Raw genomic sequence first — 23,030 nt, 5'->3', positions numbered from 1 at the left:
GTTTGATGATTTTACGAGACGGTAAATTACAATGTCATCTGCAAAAAAACTAAGCGGGCTGCTCAGATTATCATCTAGATCATTTATATAAATCAGGAACAGCAGAGGGCCTATGACACTACCTTGCGGAACGCCAGATATAACTTCTGTTCTACTCGATGATTTATCGTCTATCACTGCGAACTGTGACCTCTCTGAGAGACGTGCACTATCTAAATTAGGCATAAGGCAGTGACGGTCACTTCTGGACGCATGGTCAGATGATTGAACAGTTTTTTCCTTCCAGAACTTGAAGAAATGGATGTGGGTGATGTCTAACAAGATGGCGCAAAAGCTCAGACGACACGAACATCGACCATGTTGCGCGAACACTTCCCCGATCGTCTCATCTATTTGAGGGGCAATTTCCAGTGGCCAGAAGCTTGGCAGATTTAGCGCCATGCGACATTTTCTTATGGGGCTACCTCAAATGCTTGGTGTATACCACTCGTCCGCAGGCCCTGGCTGAGCTACGGAACAACATTCGTGTCGACATCGAAGGAGTCATGTTGGAAAAAAATGGGCCGAAACTTCCGATTTCGACTCTACAAATGCACTGAGCAGAACGGAGGCCACCTCCAAGATATCGTTTTCAAAAGTTAGTGGAACAGAACATTAGACGTTATTCTTTGTAAAGAAAAAAGAATTAAATTGATATCTCTAATACTTTCTGATTTACGATTCTTTTTAAATAATGAAGTTTCCGCGCAGCAACCTGTAAAATCTGATTGCACAAAGGGGTGATGGTCTCATAAAAGTTGAGAACCACTGATCTACGTAGATGTACACTACTGGCCATTAAAATTGCTACACCAAGAAGAAATGCAGATGATAAACGGGTAATCATTGGACAAATATTTTACACTAGAACTGAGATGTGATTACATTTTCACGCAATTTGGGGGCATAGAGCCTGAAAAATCAGTACCCACAACAACCACCTCTGGCCGTAATAACGGCCTTGATACGCCTGGGCATTGAGTCAAACAGAGCTTGGATGGCGTGTACAGGTACAGCTGCCCACGCAGCTTCAACACGATGCCACAGTTCATCAAGAGTAGTGACTTGCGTATTGTGACAAGCCAGTTGCTCGGCCACCATTGACCAGACGCTTTCAATTGGTAAGAGATCTGGAGAATGTCCTGGCCAGGGCAGCAGTCGAACATTTTCTGTATCCAGAAAGGCCCGTACAGGACCTGCAACATGCGGTCGTGCGTTATTCTGCTGAAATGTGGGGTTTCGCAGGGATCGAATGAAGGGTACAGCCACGGGTCGTAACACATCTGAAATGTAATGTCCACTGTTCAAAGTGCCATCAGTGCGAACAAGAAGTGACCGAGACGTGTAACCAATGGCACCCCATACCATCATGCCGGGTGTTACGCCAGTACGGCGATGACGGATACACGCTTCCAATGTGCGTTCACCGCGATGTCGCCAAACACGGATGCGACCCTCATGATGCTGTAAACAGAACATGGATTCATCCGAAAAAATGACGTTTTGCCATTCGTGGACCAAGGTTCGACATTGAGCACACCATCGCAGGCGCTCCTGTCTCTGATGCAGAGTCAAGGGTAACCGCAGCCATGGTCTCCTATCTGATAGTCCATGCTGTTGCAAACGTCGTCGAACTGTTCGTGCAGATGGTTGTTGTCTCAGGGATCGAGACGTGGCTGCACGATCCGTTACAGCCATGCGGAAAAGATGCCTGTCATCTCGACTGTTAGTGATACGAGGCCGTCGGGATCCAGCACGGCGTTCCGTATTACCCTCCTGAAGCCACCGATTCCATACTCCGCCAACAGTCACTGGATCTCGACCAACGCGAGCAGCCATATCGCGACACGATAAACCGCAATCGCGATAGGCTACAATCCGACCTTTATCAAAGTCGGAAACGTGATGGTACGCATTTCTCCTCCTTACACGAGGCATCACAACAACGTTTCGCCAGGGAACGCCGGTCTACTGCTATTTTGTGTATGAGAAATCGGTTGGATACTTTGCTCATGTCAGCACATTGTAGGTGTCGCCACCGGCGCCAACCTTGTGTGAATGCTCTGAAAAGCTAATCATTTGCGTATTACAGCATCTTCTTCCTGTCGGATAAATTTCGCGTCTGTGGCACGTCATCTTCGTGGTGTAGCAATTTTAACGGCCAGTAGTGTAGATACAGGTCGCCTGGGGGTAGTCGTGTTAAGTGGCTGTGTACGGCGCGCACTGCTGGGCGAGGGCGGTGCGACTTCAGAGGTGTCGGGGAACGAGGAGCCGGCAGCTATGCGGCTGTTCAGTGTTCGCCGCCCACACCGTGACAGAGACGAAGCGCGAACACCTGTAGGAAGCGCGGGCACAATGCGGGGCTTTTAGGCCGGCCCGGGGGACGCGGCTGCCTCCGCCCTCTTTCAGCGTTCATCCTCATTGTGATGGCACGTTTTTAAAGCCTAATTGATGGATTAAGCCTCGGTGGAATAAAAGCCTCGAATTTGCTTGCGGGTCTATCACTCGCCGTATTTCTGGTGGCAGCGCAGCACGTAAGGTCCGGAGGAGCCGAGGCGTTGCCCCACACCTCCCGCCGTCCTACATCCGGCGCCGAGGTAGAACATCTGGGGACTGCGGGTGAGTAGCTCATAAATGCGCTTAAAATTACATCCGCTGCAGTTCATGTGTTTCAGCTACACCAGTGGTCATTAAGCGACAGTCCGCGGTTATCGCCCGTAAAACGAACAGCCGAAGACGAAAACGTTAATTGACGCTAAACGTTTCTTAAGAGTGTAGTTTTCCTGTTCAGTAAGAACTGAAAGGACTTACAGTGCAGTAATATTTAAAGATGTGTTTACTTTTGTTAAAAGTAGACATTAGTGGATTCGTCTATGAGCTAAGCGAAGCTGGCCGCTTACCTCAGGGGCAGGGGGGTGAGTAGCGCGACTACTGAGGGCTTATAAGGACGTCAGAAGTGGAGAGTAAGTAAATAAGTTTGTTTGTTTCATTTTTGTTTGTCTTTCAATACCGACAACTCACATGCGGCCGGCCGATGTGGCCGAGTGGTTCTAGGCGCTTCAGTTTGGAACCACGCGACAGCTACGGTCGTAGGTTCGAATCCTTCCTCTGGCATGGATGTGAGTGATGTCCTTAGGTTAGTTAGGTTTAAGTTGTTCTAAGTTCTAGGGGACTGATGACCTCAGATGTAAAGTCCCATAGTGCTCAGAGCCATTTGAACCATTTTGAACTCACAGGCGTCCAATGCGCGTGTGATGAACTGACATGGTAAAAATGAAGTAAAAAGGATTCGATGTTCATTACAATGCCTTCTTCAAATGGTGTAAATACGGGGTGTTCAAAAAGTCTCTCCACAGTGTCACATGATGGTTAGCCGCGCGTGCCGTTTGATTGTTCGCTTGCCTGGGTTACTTCCCTTCAAGTGGACTCTCCCAACATTCCACTGTTTCGTTTATCTCAGCCAGCCTCAGTAGTATCGTTGGTGTGTGTCGTTACGTGTTCACGTGAACGTTTAAGTTTAGTTCCTTTGTTCGTTTGTTTCGTTTTTGTCAGTGTTAAAATGCTAACCATTGAAAAACGTGTATTTTTAGTCGAACAAGTGTTCAAACATGGCGGTAAATACACAGTTTCAGTTCGTCAAACATTTAATTCAGTTTTCCCGTAGACAGCACTCCCACATCGCGATACTGTGCTTGATTTGATTACCAAGTTTCAAAGTACGGGTTCAGTGACAGATCCACCGAGAAGTGGTCGTCCTAGCGTTTTGTCTGAGAATAAACTACTCGATATTTCCGATAAAATGTCGCTGAGTCCGAACAAGTCAGTAAGAAAACTCGCCCAGGAAAACAACGTTAAGTGTCGGAACGGCCCACACAGTTATAAGGAAAAAATTAGAACTTTTCCCATACAAAGTGACAGTCGTGCAAGAACTGAAAAATATTGATCATGGCAAGAGACTGCATTATTCTGAATGGTTCAAAAAATTCGTTCAAAAAAATGGAAGGGATATTCTTAATGAAACTTTTTCACTGATGAGGCGTGGTTTCATTTATGCGGGTACATGAACTCGCAAAATTCTCTTATGTGGAGTACTGCAAATCCATTATGTATTCATGAGGAACGACTTCATTCTGTGAAAATAGGAGTTTGGATTGAAATTTCTAGACGTCGGATTGTGGGTCCCATATTTTTCAATGAAATAATAAACGCACAACGATACTGCAGTGATATTCTGTACCCACTTACAGGAGAACTTGTGTTACGTGAAATACTGAACGGTTATTTTCGGCAAGACGGTGCAACCGCGCATACAGCTCGCCTTTCAATGTCACTGCATGCTGGTTTTTGGTGATCGCATAATTTCACAGGGACTTTGGCCTCCACGATTGCCTGATCGAACACCACTTGACTTTTTCTTCTGGGGTGCAGCGAAAGCAACTGTCTAAAAAAAAAAAAAAAAAACCGTCCAAAATCCATCGATGAACTGAAAACTGGAATATCCACTTTCACTGCTTCTGTTGCAGAAGAAATGTTACGTTACAGCTTGTGTTTGGAAACATGATTAGACGAATTGAATTGTGTATTCAACAACAGGGAGGACACTTTCAACATTTAATGTGAAAACCTGTAAGTAAAAATGAATATTCAATCAATTAATAACTTGTATTTCACTGAGTTTCAGTTCGGTATATTCACTGCGGCATACGGCACTGCGGAGGGACTTGTTGAACACCCCGTATTTTCAGCAAGAAATATGAAATTAAATTACGGTTGTTGTAATGCAACGCAACGAGTTGAAGAAAAATGGCATTCACGACATTTAGTAAACATTCGTGTTCGTGTCTGACATTGCACTGCGCATTTCAGTGTAAGTACAATAACTGTTATTAGTCAATCAATCAATCAACAGCACAGACAGACTCAACAATACCACTTCGTCAGGGAATTACAGCGTCACAACCTTAGGGTCACTAAGGCCGGCAGTATCCTGAAACAGAGAACACTTGACACAGTGTTCCTAACACTGCACAGAGCGGGGTAGCGCAGTGGCTACCACACTGGAGTGACTCGTATTCGGGAGGACGACGGTTCAAACCCGCATCCGGCCATCCTGATTTAGGTTCTCCGTGATTTCCCTAAATCGCTCAAGGCAAACGCCTGGATGGTTCCTCCGAAAGGGCACGGCCGCTTTCCTTCACCTTCCCTCCCCAACCCGATCTTGTGCTCCGTCTCTAATGACCTCGTTGTCGATGGGACGTTAATCTCCTCCCCCTCACAATGCCGACTTTTAACGAGCGGTACTTGGTCGGCGTCCAACTTCCGGCAGCCTCACCATAGCTACTCGACTACTGGCTCAGAACACACTACTTTATGTAAATAACCAATTAACTCTAAGATCGGTACATATGCGGCCCGAAGTGCTGCCCCACAATGCCAGTATTGGCTCTCGAGCAAAAATGATTGACTACCAATGTGCTACACTTTCTTCAGGAACGCCCAAGCGATTTTTATACGTACATTTCCATTTTTATCGAGCAAATTTTCGGTTCATACACTGGATGGAAGTGAAATATGAACTGTGGAAGAGCCAGAAGACAATCCACCCTTTTGAGACGTGGTTGCTCAAAATAAATTGGGCTGGTAAGAAAAGACATTAGGATGTTCTCTGCAGAATTGCAAAGGGAAGGAATATGTCGATAAAATAAACAACAATAACGGACAGGATCACAGGGCACGCGTTAAGATATCAGGAAGCATTTCCCATCATACTAGAGCGAGTGCCGAGGGCAAAAACTATACGGGAAGAAAGAGACTGGGATGTATACAACAAATAATTAAGGGCTTTCCTTGTAAGTACTGTTCTGAGATGAAGAGCTTGGCTCAGGACATGATACCGAGGCGGGTTGCGTTAAACCAGAGGACTGATGGCATACATAAACCCTGCTTCGTTATCATGTGTTGTTAATTATCTCATTTCTTTGCTATACGAACTACACCAATCTTTTAGTACAATGGGATTGGACTGGAATACGTCTAGCAGCTTCCCTCCTTCAAGTGGGAAAGCCATTACAAGGTTTCCTACTGGGTAAATCTACATCTAAATGATTACTCTGCTATTCACAATAAAGTGTCTGGCAGAAGGTTCAATGAACCATCTTCATGCTGTCTCTCTATCGTTCCAAGCTCGAACGGCGCGAGCGAAAAACGAGCACTTAAATTTTTCTGTGGGAGCCCGGATTTCTCTTATTTTATCGTGACGATCATTTCTCGCTACGTAGGTGGGTGCCAACAGAATGTTTTCGCAGTCGGAGGAGAAAACTGGTGATTGAAATTTCATGAGAAGATCCCGTCGCAAAGATAAATGCCTGTGTTTTAATGATTGCCACTCCGAATCAGGTATCATGTCTGTGGCACTATGCCCGTCATAGAAATTGCAGTTATCGCTGGTTCATTCTATTCTTTTTACCATAGAATGTATTAAAAGATAGTGTATGTCATTAAACTCATTTCTGCTATCTGAACAAAAGTATCCGGACACCTAGCTGAAAATGACTTACAACTTCGTGGCGCCCTCCATCGGTAACGCTGGAATTCAATATGGTGCTAGCCCACCCTTACCAATGATGACAGCTTCCACTCTCGCAAGTATATGTCTCCAGAAGTAATTTTGGAATCAACCTGAAACTTTACACTTAATAACATACCAATGCAAGGTCTCAGAATATAAATTTTCATTCTCAAATGGTTCAAATAGCTCTAAGCACTATGGGACTTAACATCTGAGGTCATCAGTCCCCTAGAACTTAGAACTACTTAAACCTAACTAACCTAAGGACATCACATACATCCATGCCTGAGGTAGGATTCGAACCTGTGACCGCAGCGGTCTCACGGTTCCGGACTGAAGCGCTTAGAACCGCTCGTCCACAGCGGCCGGCAGTTCTAAAACATCCCAAAAAGTGTTCTATAGGAATTAGGTCAGGACTCTGTGCAGGCCAGTCCATTACAGGGATGTTATTGTCGTGTGACCACTCCGCCACAGGCCGTGCATCATGAACAGGTGCTCGATCGTGTTGAAAGATGCAATCGCCATTCCCGAATTGCTCTTCAGCAATGGGAAGCAAGAATATTCTTCAAACATCAATGTAGGCCTGTGCTGTGATAGTGCCACTCAAAACAACAAGGGGCGCAAGCCCCCTCCATGAAAAACGCGACCAAACCATAACACCACCGACTTCGAATTTTACTGTTGGCACTACACACGCTGGCAGATGACGTTCACCGGGCATTCACCATACCTACGCCCTGCCATCGGATCGCCACACTGTGTACCGTGATTCATCACTCCACACAACGTTTTTCCCCTGTTCAATCATCCAGTGTTTACGCTCCTTACACCAAGCGCGGCGTCGTTAGGCATTTACCGGCGTGATGTGTGCCTTATGAGCAGCTGCTCGATGATGAAATCCAAGTTTTCTCACCTTCCGCCTAACTGTCATAGCGCTTGCAGTGGATCCTAATACAGTTTGGAATTCTATCTGGATAGATGTCTGCCTATTACACATTACGACCCTTTCAACCGTCGGCGGTCTCTGTTAGTCAACAGACGAAGTCGGCCTGTACGCTTTTGTGCTGTACGTGTCCCTTCACTATCGCATAGGAAACAGTGGTAATAGGGATGTTTAGGAGTGTGGAAATCTCGCGTACAGACGTATGACACAAGTGACACACAGTCACCTCACCACGTTCGAAGTCCGTAAGTTCCACGGAGCGCTCCATTCCACTCTCTCACGACGTCTAATGACTGCTGAAGTCGCTGTTATGGAATACCTGGCAGAAGGTGGCAGAACAATGCACCTAATACGAAAAACGTATGTTTTTGGGGGTGTCCGGATACTTTTGATCAAATAATGTACATCCTATTTGTTATAGACAAGTACCACATATTATGACTCAGATCCGTTTACTTGTTGTTTTCATTGCTGAGAGAGGTCTGTGCGCCATCTCGCCTGCTCTCACTATTCATCACGTTTACTTGCGACGGTAATATATTCTTACCACATGGCTCATATTCTATAGCCAATGTATAGTATAAAAATTGCCAAGCCTACAGAAAGAGAACAGATATGTCAACGACCGAACGGAAGTGCATAATTTTATTTACAAAACAGTGGAGCACGAGGGAATCTTGAAGCCGGATCTCTCGCCGCCACCACACAACCAGAAGGCGGTGGTTCTAGCAAAAGACTCGGTGTTGCACATCTTGAGCTCGGACCGTTCACTGTTTCTATTTTGCTTCTTTTTTCACAGTTCAGTACACCTTCTTTCTCTTTTCACGCTTGACCTGTGTTCAGTTTTTAACGGGCTACCCGCTGGGCCATTTTACCACTAAATCTAAGGGGGTTGCGATGGGTAGCTTGCCTTGTGAGAATCAAATTATTCTTGCTACTAGAAGCCGTTAGATGTGCAATTTGCAACTAGTATTGGGTCACCTGGAGATAGTTTTAGCCGTCTAGCGCCATGAAGTTTTCTTTCGACTTTTATTCATGGAGGTGTATGTGTGGCGTCCAGTAAATACACGTTTTATAAGCTTTAATGCACATTACAGTTTATCATCCCTCTGAATCATTCATCTGTGGTTTCAGCTATTTTAAAATAAAACAAAGAACCACCTCGATTTAACATACTGCTACGGACTGCAACATCCTCAACTGCTGCCAGAGAACAGGAGTTTGCGTTTTGCGTTCGTACACAGTAGCTGTGTGAGTATGTTCAAACACTGAACATAAGACGTAATAAAGTGGAACACCTACAGCCGTCCTTACGATGTTATTTATGATCTGAATATCAGTTTCGGTGCTTCAGGACAACATCTTCAGGCAACGATGTTGTGTCTCCAACCATCAACTACCAAGCTGGTGGCTAATGGGTGGAGACACAATATTGTTGTTGCAGGTAGTCTGCGAAAATTAGTTCATAGATGTTGGCCACTGATGAGTAGTGTATACGACTGGAGTTAATCCCCACAGCGTCAGTTAAGGCCTGAAGAAGATGTACTGAAGCACCGAAACTGGTAGCCATACAATAAATAACATTGTAAGGACGGATGTAGGTGTTCCCTTTTATTACATAACTGAACGGTCGAAGAGGTACGCTGTTTGACTGTTTATTATGGTTGACCAGTCCCAACTCTACAAGCAGTTAACATGCATTTTCTCTTCTGGCGCTGTTCTGTGTGTATGAAAAGTGTCCAGCTGAGTCGCGGTTAAGGTTCCGCTTTGAACTGATAGTTCAGCTGTACTTCGTCGGCCTCACCAATTCAGGAGTTAAAGGAAGCTGTAGGCGTAACGCTTCACGACCTCTAGGCAGAACCACATATGTAAGGCACAATGCCGTTTCAACTAACCTAATATTAAAGACTGCTTTGTTTTTTCCACAGCGATATGTACATGTTGACAAATATATATAATTTGTTCCACGAGCTGTTACAACTTTACATATAAAACTACAGCAACAAAGACATCTGTGTATAGTCCGAGAAACATATTTAAATTTATGATGTCCAGAATCTCGCAAATTTCATGCACACCGCTCGCTCAGAGAAAGTTCCGTACCTAAACACTGGAAAGTTGCTCAAGTCACACCAATACCCAAAAAGGGAAATAGGAGTAATCCGCTGAATTACAGGCCCATAACACTAACGTCGATTTGCAGTAGGGTTTTGGAACATATAATGTACTCCAACATTATGAAGTACCTCGAAGAATATGATTTATTGACACACGCAGCACGGATTCTGAAAACACCGTTCTTGCGAAACACAGCTAGCTCTTTATACTCATGAAGTAATGAGTGCTATAGACAGGGGATGTCAAATTGAATTCCATATTTTTAGATTTTCAGAAGGCTTTCGACACCGTTCCTCACAAGCAGCTTCTAACCAAACTGCGTTCCTATGGAATATCGCCTCAGTTGTGCGGCTGTATTCGTGATTTCCTGTCAGAAAGGTCACAGTTAGTAGTAATGGACGGAAAGTCATCGAGTAAAACAGAAGTGTCGGCCGCGGTGGCCGAGCGGTTCTACGCGCTTCAGTCCGGAACCGCGCGACTGCTACGGTCGCAGGTTCGAATCCTGCCTCGGGCATGGATGTGTGTGATGTCCTTAGGTTAGTTAGGTTTAAGTAGTTCTAAGTTCTAGGGGACTGATGACCTCAGATGTTAAGTCCCATAGTGCTCAGAGCCATTTGAACCATTTTTTGAAAACAGAAATAATATCCGGCGTTCCCCAAGGAAGTGTTATAGGCTCTATAATGTTCCTGATCTATGTTAACGACATAGGAGACAATTTGAGGAGCCCTCTTAGATTATTTGCAGATGATGCTGTCATTTACTGTCTTGTAAAGTCATCAGATGACCAAAAAGAATTGCAAAATGATAAGATATCTGTGTGGTGCGAAATGTGGCAACTGACCCTGAATAAAGAAAAGTGTGAAGTTATTCACATGAGTGCTAAAAGAAATCCGCTAAATTTCGATTACGCGGTAAGTCACACAAATGTGAAGGCTGTAAATTCAACTAAATACTTAGAGATTACAATTGCAAATAACGGAAGTTCGAACGATCACATAGATAATGGTGTGGGTAGAGCAAAACAAAGACTGCGATTCATTGGCAGAACACTTAAAAGGTGCAACAGATCTACTAAAGAGACTGCTTACAATACGCTTGTCCGCCCTATCCTGGAGTACTGCTGTGTGGTGTGGGATTCGCATCAGGTGGGAGTGACGGATGACATCGAAAAAGTACAGAGAAGGGCAGCTCGTTTTGTATTATCGCGAAGTAGGAGAGATAGTGTCGCAGACATGATACGTGAATTGGAGTGGCAATCATTAAAACAAAAGGCGTTATTCGTTGCGACCGGATCTTCTCATGAAATTTCAATCACAAGTTTTCTCCTCCGATTGCGAAAACATTCTGTTGGCACCCACCTACATAGGGAGAAATTATCATCACGATAAAATAAGAGAAATAAGGGCTCGCACCGAAAAACTTAAGAGCTCGTTTCTCCCGTGCGCCGTTCGAGAGTGGAACGGTAGAGAGACAGCTTGAAGGTGGTTCATTGAACCCTCTGCCTGGCACTTTATTGTTAATAGCAGAGTAATCACATAGATGTAGATACAGACCTGGGTTCCGATCGCCCCCTTGGTACAAATTTTCATTCGTCGTTTCAGTCCGCATTTATACATTCACTAAACAGTGTAGCTAAGCCATCAGAGACGGAATAATCGCTCAACTGAACAAGTGTGTGTAATGAATCACCGTTGAAAGGGCTGGACTGGTATACCCAGCAGTAATTCAGTATGGGCATACTGAGACGATGCGTGGTCCTATTGAAGAGAAAGAATGGCTGAAAGATTTAGGTTTAAGGTCCCGTCGACGATGAGGTCATTAGAGATGCAGCGTTACCTTGAATTGTGGAAGGATAGGAAAGGAATCCTCCCATACACTTTTCAAAAGAATCGGTCTGATACGAGGGGGCGTTTGAAAAGTCCGTGCAAAGTCCGAGAGATGGCACCACCGGCGCGTATCGAGGTCATGTCTAGTTGGAAAGAACGCACGCAAAGTTTCAGCGATATGTGTCTACTTCTTTGTGTTTGGCATTTGTGTGAATCAAGGAAGCCGTGCGATTGTCAAAAAATGGACGAAGAAGAATTTCGTGTGGTGATTAAACATTACTTTATGAAAGGCAAAACGCTTCAGGAGACTAAAGAGAAACGTGATAAACATTACGATGACTCTGCACCTTCGATTAGAACAGTTTGTAAGTGATTTCAAAATTTTCGGAGTAGCCATATGGGCACAAATGATGCTGAACGTTCTGGACGCCCTGTGGAGGTTACGACTCCAGAAGTCATAGATAAAATCCATGATATGGTGATGGATGACAGAGGAGTTAAGGTGCCTGAGATTGCTAGAGCTGTGGGCATCTCGAATGAACGGGTACGTAATACTTCGCATAAACATTTGGACATGAGAAAGCTATCCGCAAGATGGGATCCGCGATTGCTCACGCTTGACCAAAAACGGAATCGTGTGAAGTGTTGCAAGGATGGTTTGCAGCTGTTCAGGAAGAACCCGTAGGACTTTAAGCGTCGTTTCGTCACTGTGGATGAAACATGGATACATTACCATACTCCCGAGACCAAACAACAATCTAATCAAGCCGCGCGGGATTAGCCGAGCGGTCTATGGGCGCTGCAGTCATGGACTGTGCGACTGGTGCCTGCGGAGGTTCGAGTCCTCCCTCGGGCATGGGTATGTGTGTGTCTGCCCTTAGGATAATTTAGGTTAAGTAGTGTGTAAGCTTAGGGACTGATGACCTTAGCAGTTAAGTCCTATAAGATTTCACACACATTTTGAATCTAATCAATGGGTTACTAAGGGAGAATCTGCACCAAAAAAGGCGAAGACCAGTCTTTTGGTCGGAAAGGTTATGGCGCCTGTCTTTTGGGATTTGCAAGGGATAATCCTCATCGACTATCTGGAAAAGGGTAAGACTATTACAGGTGAATATTATTGATCGTTATTGGACCGTTTGAAAACCGAGCTACAAGAAAAACGCCGGTGATTGGACCGCAAAAAAATCCTTTTCCATCACGACAATGCACCAGCACACACCTCAGCAGTTTTGGTCACAAATTAATGGAAATAGGATTCCACTTCGTTTCACATCGCCCCTATTCTCCAGACTTGGCTCCCTCGGACTACTATTTGTTCCCCAATTTGAAGAAATGGCTGGTGGGACAAAGATTTTATTCAAACGAGGACGTGATTGCAGCAACTAATAGGTGATTTTACAGACTTGGACAATTCCTATTATTCGGAAGTGATCAACAAATTAGAACAGAATTGGACGAATGTATTAAGTCTAAAAGGAGACCATGCCGAAAAATAAAGAAGGTTTACCACAATCACGTAAGTACTTTTATTTTTTCACGGACTTTTCAAACGCCTCAAGCGGTTTTAGGAACTGACCGAGGGAAAAATTAAATGTTGATGGGCGGAAGAGGGGTTTGAGTGCAGTCTCTTAACACCCGCTCCCTCTTCTGAAAAAGAGCTGTGTGTTTCGCCCACTGCACCACATGGCACGGTAATTATTGTGCCACAGGTTTCCTCGAGTAGCGTGGGCGGGTGGCGGCGAGGGAGGCGGCAGCCGCTGGCGCATTAGGACATCTCGGCTCGGCTCGGCCCGAGCCGTCTCTTCTGCGGTTGTCCCTAGCATATTTAGTTGCATTGTGGAGTTTTATGTGGCGAGTTAATAGTGCATCCGGGGCCGTAAAGCGGGCGCGCCGGTAAAAGTATGTGTATACGGCGGAGCGCCCGGCCGGCAGTAAAGCGCCGCGAGCCGTGGTGTACCTGGCGGCGCGGCGCAGCGCCTTATTTACGCCCATCAAAGTAATTGAGGGCCGGCTTTAGTGGCTGCGTCGCGTCTGGTCGCGCCTCCAGCGCTGTGCGCGCGCGCTGCCGGCGGTTAGCCCAGCCACGGCTCGCAGGTGTTGCTCGCCCAACTGTACACTGTGCAGTCACAGTACTGCCACCCCCAGCAAAACTCTTCACCTATGTTCTTCCAGGCATTTGCTGACATTACAGCATTATGCCATGGTGCATTGTCATGCTGAAAAATTCCACACTCCGTATGCTGCGGCGTTGGTAATGGGATTGCAAGTTTCTGTCTGACGGCCATAGCGGTTGCGTGGGATCTGGTGGACCCAATGGTGCATTCCAGCTGAGCCACACCTCCACCGGCTCTGGACTACGAGCGCACTCAGCCGCAGCAACATAGGATGGACGGCGGCACACACAGAGTCCCCTTGCACTTGCTACGACACCATCATTCATGCTTACAAGGGAATCTCCCCATCGCACCCCCTCAGATTTAGTTATAAGTTGGCGCAGTGGATAGGCCTTGAAAAACTGAACCCAGATCAATCGAGAAAACAGGAAGAAGTTGTGTGGAACTATGAAAAAAATAAGCAAAATATGTAAACTGAGTAGTCCATGTGCAAGGGAAGCAGCATCAAGGAGAGTGTGAGCTCAGGAGATCCGTGGTCACGTGGTTAGCGTGAGCAGCTGCGGAAGGAGGGGTCCTTGGTTCAAGTCTTCCCTCGAGTGAAAAGTTAAATTTTTTAACTTCAGGCAATTCATTTGTTGCAGTTTATGTGACAAACTCTTATGTTTTCATCACTTTTTTTGGAGTGATTATCACATCCACAATAAAACCTAAATCGGGCAAGGTAGAAGAATCTTTTTACACATTCGCCAAGTGTACAAGTTAGGTGGGTCGACAACATATTCCTGTGATGTGACGCACATGCCGTATAGAATATATCAGACGTGCTGTGCAGGAATCGGTTGACCTATGACCTTGCGATCAAATGTTTTCGGTTCCCATTGGAGAGGCACGTCCTTTCGTCTACTAATCGCACGGTTTTGCGGTGCGGTCGCAAAACACAGACACTAAACTTATTACAGTGAACAGAGACGCCAATAAACGAACGGACAGATCATAACTTTGCAAAAATGAAGGAAGTAAACTTTTCACTCGAGGGAAGACTTGAACCAAGGACCTTTCGTTCCGCAGCTGCTCACGCTAACCACGGGACCACGGCGCTCCTGAGCTCACACTCTCCTTGATGCTGCCTATCTTGCGCATGGACTACTCAGTTTGTATATGTTGCTTATTTTTTTCATAGTTCCACACAACTTCTTCCTGTTTTCTCGATTGATCTGTGTTCAGTTTTTCAAGGCCTATCAACTGTGCCAACTTATAACTAAATCTGAGGGGGGTGCAATGGGGAGGTTCCTTTGTTAGTACAGCGATCCTCATTCCAGTTGATATTGTGATAGCTAGACTCTGTTTCCTGCTACATTATTTGGAACGACTCTCTGTCCATTTGGACAAGTACCAGTTAAGTAAATATTTTGTTTGTTGTGTTAACTTACTCGATAATTATTTCTGCTCATCTTTGCTGTATGCTGATGCATTAGCACCATACGTAACAATCACATACAACCGTTCGCTCTATTGTGTCTCACTGTTTAGAGGCATAAAATGCGTGGGTGTTTTCAGCTCGTTACTAAATGCAAATAAGTAGGAGGCCAAGTTGATAGGAGCTGGAGTCCAGGTTGCAATAATATGCGGTACGGCACACTGTTAGAGAGAAGGATTATTATTCAAGAAACACATAGTACAATGAAATTACTTATCTTCAGAAGTTTGTAGGACTGCAGCTGCGGCTATGAACTGACAATTTCGTAACATGGAATATCATGAACTAATACAACATATTCTCAGGGACTAAGCCTGACGGGCCCTCCTCAGAGAATCAATGCAAACATTACAGAACTGGCTGAGGGCCGATTATGAAAGTGCGTCTGCCTAGGTTGAAATCTAGCTAAGAAGTGAACGAGGCACACTCCAGTTCCGTCGAGCTGCACAGCCCGCTAGAGTGCGCTGTGCTCGGCAGACGATGGGCTGCCAACCTCGTGCTGGAGCGTCGTTGTAGTAGTATCTGTGGCAATGATACTACACGCTCCACGAAACATCCGTACCCAAAGGCTGGAAAGTTGCACAGGTCACACCAATATTCAAGAAAGGTAGTATGAGAAATCCACTAAATTACAGGCCCATATCGTTTACGTCGATATGTAGCAGGATTTTAGAACATATATTGTGTTCGAACATTATGAATTACCTCGAAGAAAACTGTCTATTGACACACAGTCAACATGGGTTTAGAAAACATCATTCGTGTGAAACACAACTAGCTCTTTACTCACATGAAGTGTTGAGTGCTATTGACAAGGGATTTCAGATCGATTCTGTATTTATCGATTTCCGGAAGGCTTTTAAGACTGTATCACACAAGCGGCTCGTTTTGAAATTGCGTGCTTATAGAATATCGTCTCAGTTTTGTGACTTCATTTGCGATTTCCTGTCAGAGAGGTCACAATTCGTAGTAACTGACGGAAAGTCATCGAGTAAAACAGAAGTGATTTCTAGCGTTCCCCAAGGTAGTTTTATAGGCCCTTTACTGTTCCTTATCTATATAAAATACTTGGGAGACAATCTGAGCAGCCGTCTTCGGTTGTTTGCAGATGACGCTGTCGTTTATCGACTAATAAAGTCATCAGAAGATCAAAACGAACTGCTAAACGATTTAGAAAACATATCTGAATGGTACGAAAAGTGGCAGTTGACCCTAAATAACGAAAAGTGAGAGGTCATCCACATGAGTGCTAAAAGGAACGCGTTAAACTTCGGTTACACGATAAATCAGTCTAATCTAAAAGCCAGAAATTCAACTAAATACCTAGGTATTACAATTACGAACAACTTAAATTGGAAGGAACACACAGATAATGTAGAGAAGGCTAAGCAAAGACTGCGTTTTATTGGCAGGTCACTTAGAAAATGTAACAGACCTACTAAGGAGACTGCCTATACTACGCTTGTCCGTCCTCTTTTAGAATACTGTTGCGCGGTGTGGCATCATTACCAGATAGGACTGACGGAGTACATCGAAAACGTTCAAAGAGAGGCTGCACGTTTTGTATTATCGGGAAATATGGGAGAAAGTGTCACAGAAATGATAGAGGATTTGGGCTGGACATCATTAAAAGAAAGGCGTTTTTCGTTGCGACGGAATCTTCTCATGAAATTCCAATCACCAACTTTCTCCTTCGAATGCGAAAATATTTTGTTGACACCGGCGTACATAGGGAGGAACGATCACCACGATAAAATAAGGGAAATAGAAGCTCGTACGGAAAGAGATACGTGTTCATTCTTTCCGCGCGCTATACGAGATTGGAATAATAGAGAATTGTGAAGGTGGTTCGACGAACCCTCTGCTAGGCACTCAAATGTGATTTTCAGAGTATCCATGTAGATGCAGATCTTTCCCTCGACGACAGTTGCCGCACTACTATTTAATCCACCTATCCTTACCCTTGTGTATGAAGTCGTACAAAAGTTGTTCATTAGAGTAATTCCATCACTATACACTGTACAGTCACTTTACTGTGGTCACCTACAAAACACTTCACTATGTTCTTCCAGTCATTTGCAGACACTACTGTATTATGCCATGGTGCAATGCCACGGTGAAAAATTAAATACTCCACTTGCTGCTTGTCTTTACAGTGTACAGTCATGTTACTGTCACCACCTACAAAACTCTTCACTGTGTCCGTCCTGAGGTTCTGCACAAACATGTCATAGTGCAGTGTCTTGGAAAAATATTTACTCTAGATGTTGCTTGTCGAAGACATGCCATCACTATACATGGCACAGTCACATTTCTGTGGCCACCTGCAAAACACTTCACTATGTCCCTTCAGACATTTGCAGACTCTACAGCAATACGACATGGCGCACTGTCTTGCTGGAAGATTCCATACTCCGTTTGTTGCTTGTCAGTGATGCTGTCGCTATACACTGTATATACATTACTGTGGTCGCCTACCAAACTGCCCGCATCTCGTGGTCGTGCGGTAGGTTTCTCGCTTCCCACGCCCGGGTTCCCGGGTTCGATTCCCGGCGGGGTCAGGGATTTTCTCTGCCTCGTGATGGCTGGGTGTTGTGTGCTGTCCTTAGGTTAGTTAGGTTTGAGTAGTTCTAAGTTCTAGGGGACTGATGACCATAGACGTTAAGTCCCATAGTGCTCAGAGCCATTTGAGCCATTTGAACCTACCAAACTCTTCACTATGCTCAACCAGGCATCTGCAGGCACTACAGCATTATGGCACAGCGCATCGTTACGAACGAATGAACGTTGTAAGCATACTGTCGTTACGTCGTTGCCTTAGCTCTGGAAATTCCACATTGCTGGGCCCTGTCGTCGCGTTTTTAGCTTCGTCGCCCATTACGCGCCAGTAGTCAGATTCCGTAGTGTCGATGGACGGCCGCAGCACACAAGCGCCATTGCATACTATTAACCGGAAGTACATTTTAACGTAGTCATGTTGAATAATTGGGTTCTCTGCCGGTTGTTCGCGTCGTTCTCGCACAATATTTCGACGGCGTGACTCGCTGTCTTCTTCAGGTCTCAGAAATAAGTTGAGGAAGACAGTCAGTCACGTCGCGGAAATATCGTGCGAGAACGATGCGAACAACCAGCAGAAGAGACGATTATTCAATATGTCAACATATCGCCTGGAAAACCTGTAAGTTTTAATGTAGTTTTAACAGAGTAAGGCGGTGTGATTTATTTTAGGAAACTGCATTCTAATGACACATGGTGAAAAAGTGACTGACTGTAGGAGGAATATACACCATCTGATGAAAAGCATCCGGACGCCCCTACGTAATGCGAAATTGTCCAGCAGATGTCACAAGACGCAGACCCACGAGTATCAAATGAGGCGGCGAACATTGTGTTATCAGTGGTGATGCAGGAACATCAGAAGAGGTCGGTCACGAGAGCTGCATGACTTCGAACGCGGTCTAGTCATAGAATGTCACCTGACAAGAGAAACTCCCCATCCCACCCTCTTTAGTGGTAGGTAAACGACCCAGTGGATACGCCGTCAAAAACTGAACACATATCAGGCATGAAAACAGGAAGAAGGTGTACTGAACCGTGAAAAAAAAAGGAAAATAGGAGAACTGAAGGGTCCAAGCTTAAGAACTACAATACTGATTGAAGATAAAAAGCTGCGGCGTCGTGGTTAAATCATCACGGAGTTGGACTTCCAAGCGGACGAACCGTGTTCAGAACTCCCTCACGCCATTCATTTTTATTTTATTTTTTCACGATATTATAAACTGTCCGTCAAGTCAATCAAATGTTTGTTCCCTTTCTGTAGTCTTGGCAGTTGTCATGCTATATATTGGTTATAGAACTTGAGTTGTATCTTAAGAAGACATTACTGTCGCAAGTAAATATGACAAATAGTGAGAGTGGGCGAGATACCACATAGACGTCTCGCAGAAATGAAAACAACTGATAAACGGGTGCAAACTATGTTACAACAAAGGAATTCAAGAGCCAAAAATTCCAATACGGAACGCAACTTCAAAAATGTTAAAAACATATGTTTTGACAGAGCACAGAGAAACTGTGTGATACTGTTGCGCTCATTTGTTGCAGCTTATGTACAAACTACTATGGTTTCCTTGAGAGTGATCACATTCATACTAACACCTAAATCGGGCAAGGAGGTGTATCTCACTCAGTCGTCAGGCGTACAAATTAGGTGCGTAGATAAGAGATTCCTGTCATATGACACACTTACTGTCACTAATGGCGTATATGACAACAACAAACGTGTTTTCCGGCGGAGGATTCGATTGACTTGTCACCAAATGTTTGCGGTTCCAATTCGAAAGCCACCTCCTTTCGGGTGCTAATAGACTAGTTGTGGATAATCAATTGTCCTTATACACCGCGCTGTTCTAAAAGGACGTTATACCATGACATAGACACAAATTTGAATACAGTGACAGTGAGGTTCGTCCACTTGTCAGTCCAAACACTGCGACCACTTAATCACGACGCCGTTGCTCTTTCAGGCTGCTCTATATTGCACTTCTTGTCCTTGGACCGTTCACTGATTCTATTTTGCTGTTTTTTCACAGTTCGGTACTCCTTCTCCCTGTTTTCATGCTTGATCTGTGTTCAGCTTTTGACGGGCTGTCCACTGGGCCCTTTTACCACTGAGTCTGAGGGGGGCGCGATGGGGAATTTCGATCGTGAGTAACAGGCTCTTTTAAAGCTGCCCAAGTCGACGGTTGGTGACGTGACAGCGAACTGAAACGCAAAGAAATGACAGTCGTAAAACCAAGACCAGGCAGATTTGAAGTACTGACGGACGCGGGTTGTCATGCATTGTCGAGGGTGGATTTAACTATCGTATGAAATCAGGGGAAGGAATGACGTGTGAGTTCCGAAGTGTTACCAGCAGTCCAGCCAACACAATCACTGTGCACAGGAACTTAAAAAGAACGAGAAGAGAAGGAAGATCAGAGTTCAATGTCCCGTCGACCGAATTTCATGATTCTAGGCGAACGGGAAGCAAACGGCCTTGCCGCAGTGGTAACACCGGTTCCCGTCAGATCACCGAAGTTAAGCGCAATCGGGCTGAGCTAGCATTTGGATGGGTGACCACCCGGTCTGCCGAGTGCTGTTGGCAAGCGGGGTACATTCAGCCCTTGTGAGGCAAACTGAGGAGCTACTTGTTTGAGAAGTACCGGCTACGGTCTCGTTAACTGACACACGGCCGGGAGAGCGGTGTGCTGACGCCGCTCCATATTCGCATCCAGTGACGCCTATGGTCTCAGTATGACACAGCGGTCGGTCGGTACCGTTGGGCCTTCCATGGCCTGTTGGGACGGAGAGATGAACGGGAAGTAGCCTATAGGGCTGGTGAGTGATCAAAATACGCGACGTAAATGGCCCAATGTTTGCATCGCATTGACGAAAAGAGCTTAAATTATTTACGACGACAAGGAAACATAGAATTTAGTCCGTGACGAATTTGAACTCGATGCGCCAACCTGTTCCAGAGAAATGGGTCTTAAGAGACGGACAGATAGATGGACAAAAAGGATGAAAAAATAGATTTTCGTATTATATTATTACAAATTACAAATTTTCGGATTTTTGTACTCTGAAACCCTGATTCTTGCGAAATTACATGATTCTAGCTCAACGGGAAGTACCCTATAGGTTTTGATGAGTGAGTTTTCGAGTTTCAAAATAAGTCACATAAATAGCGTATCTTTTGATTCCACCGAGTTAGAAGCTTCCATTTTGTACAATGCCAAGCGACCGTACGTCTTAACATGTGAGATAAATGAACTCCGCACGTCCACCAATTCCTGAGAAAAATGGATGTTAACAGTCGTACAGACAGATGGACAACATACCGATTCTACGCAGGATCCGTTTTTACAGACTGAGGCAAGGAACCCTAAAAAATGGGGTGAATCTGAGAAGTGAACAAGGAACATGATAATGTGCGTTTCACTCGGTTGACACAGCCCCGCAAGATATCTGACGAGGGGACCCTCCATACTGTAAATCACATATTTTGATGCCCTTCAAATATGTTGTAGAGGCACTTACCCTGAGTACCTGGCTATCCGGTTTTTTGGCGACGGGCCTTGGTTTTTGAGAAAATCGATTTTGAAGTTCATTTCGTGCTTTGTATATTCGTTACATAACAAGTAGTTCGAGCAAGTCAGCGTAGCGCAGCGGCAAAACTTCAGGGCTACAGTACTGGAGGTACCGTGTTCGAATCCCGCTCGTGTACCTTCTTTTTTCCTTTTTTTCAAAATCGACAGAATTTTTAAATTTTATTTCAAAGAATATCAACAAACAGTGTAAGGTGTGTGAAATTATATAGATGTATTCAGTTATTATTATTTTTTTTCAAATATTCATTCCGTTTGTGGTTCGCAGTTGGAGTTCCAAATGTTCTTACAACGGTGGCTTCTTATATTACCTGAAATCGATCTCCGCCAATTATCGTCCCCTCTCCCGTGAATACCGTTAGCCATAACGGGAACCCCAGCTCCTAGGCCAATGAAGATGCGAGTTGCATTCCTTTACGTTCGCATCTACCTACAGCGACAGTTGCTCGCAAAGCGTCTCTAGTGCCGTGTGTTAGAAAAATTCTGTGAAATGGAAGTACCAAGTGTAGTGCAGCCAGAAAAAGATCCACAAGTAGAAGAGTTGAACGAAGAATCAAAAGGCGAAATTACAAATTCCATTAAATACGGCGAATATCTACTCCGCGATTTGAATCTCATAACAAATACACCGCCCAACGTGATCTCTGCCAATTCCGTTGCAATTGGCGAAGAGATGTGTACCGCAATACAGGATCTCTTGGTCGAAAGACGGATCATTATTGATGATGAATTGATAGAGTTCAACGAAGAAGGTGAATTGGGAGAATATGATGCGAACTACAAATGAATATTTGAAAAAATTAATAACTGAATACATCTTTATAGTTTTGCACACCTTACACTGTTTGTTGATATTCTTTCGATTAAAATTGAAAAATTCGGTCGATTTTGAAAAAAAAAGTACACGAGCAGGATTCGAACACAGTACCTGCAGCGCAGTAGCCCTGAACCTTTACCGCTGCGCTTCGCCGACTTGCTCGGAATGTAAGCAATGTTACGGATATACAAAACACGTAATGTATTTCAAGGTCGATTTTCTCAAGAACCAAGTCCCGTCGCTAAAAAAAAATCGTATAACCAGATAATCAGGGCAAGTGCCTCTACAACATATTTGAAGCGCATCAAAATCCGTGATTTACAGTATGGAGGGTCCCCTTGTGAGATCAGGGACGGTCACTATTGGCATGTTGTTGTGGTCTTCAGTCCTGAGACTGGTTTGATGCAGCTCTCCATGCTACTCTATCCTGTGCAAGCTTCTTCATCTCCCAGTACGTACTGCAGCCTACATCCTTCTGAATCTGCTTAGTGTATTCATCTCATGGGCTCTCTCTACGATTTTTACCCTCCTCGCTGCCCTCCAGTACTAAAATTGGTGATCTCTTGATGCCTCATAACATGTCCTACCAACCGATCCCTTCTTCTAGTCAAATTGTGCCACAAACTCCTCTTCTCCCCAATCCTATTCAGTACCTCCTCATTAGTTATGTGATCAACCCACCTAATTTTCAGCATTCTTCTGGAGCACCAGGTTTCGAAAGTTTCTATTTTCTTCTTGTCCAAACTATTTATCGTCTATGTTTCACTTCCATACATGGCTACACTCCATACAAATACTTTCAGAAAAGACTTCCTGACACCTAAATCAATACTCGATGTTAACAAATATCTCTGCTTCAGAAACGCTTTCCTTGCCATTGCCAGTCTACATTTTATATCTCCTCTACTTCGACCATCATCAGTTATTTTGCTCCCCAAATAGCAAAACTCCTTTACTACTGTAAGTGTCTCATTTC

The 23,030-nt window shown here is 44.7% G+C and overlaps 1 protein-coding gene and 1 pseudogene across 1 annotated transcript in view; one reads left to right on the top strand and one right to left on the bottom strand.

Annotated features, from left to right (window-relative positions):
• LOC124789893 (protein-L-histidine N-pros-methyltransferase-like) overlaps positions 1–23,030 on the bottom strand; it is a 296,829-nt gene that overhangs the window by 108,095 nt on the left and 165,704 nt on the right. The window lies entirely within an intron of this gene.
• On the top strand, positions 20,117–20,234 carry LOC124790208 (annotated as a pseudogene).

This window comes from Schistocerca piceifrons, chromosome 3 (assembly GCF_021461385.2).
Source record: "Schistocerca piceifrons isolate TAMUIC-IGC-003096 chromosome 3, iqSchPice1.1, whole genome shotgun sequence".
Lineage (NCBI taxonomy): Eukaryota > Metazoa > Arthropoda > Insecta > Orthoptera > Acrididae > Schistocerca > Schistocerca piceifrons.
This window is presented reverse-complemented; position numbering and strand designations above follow the sequence as displayed.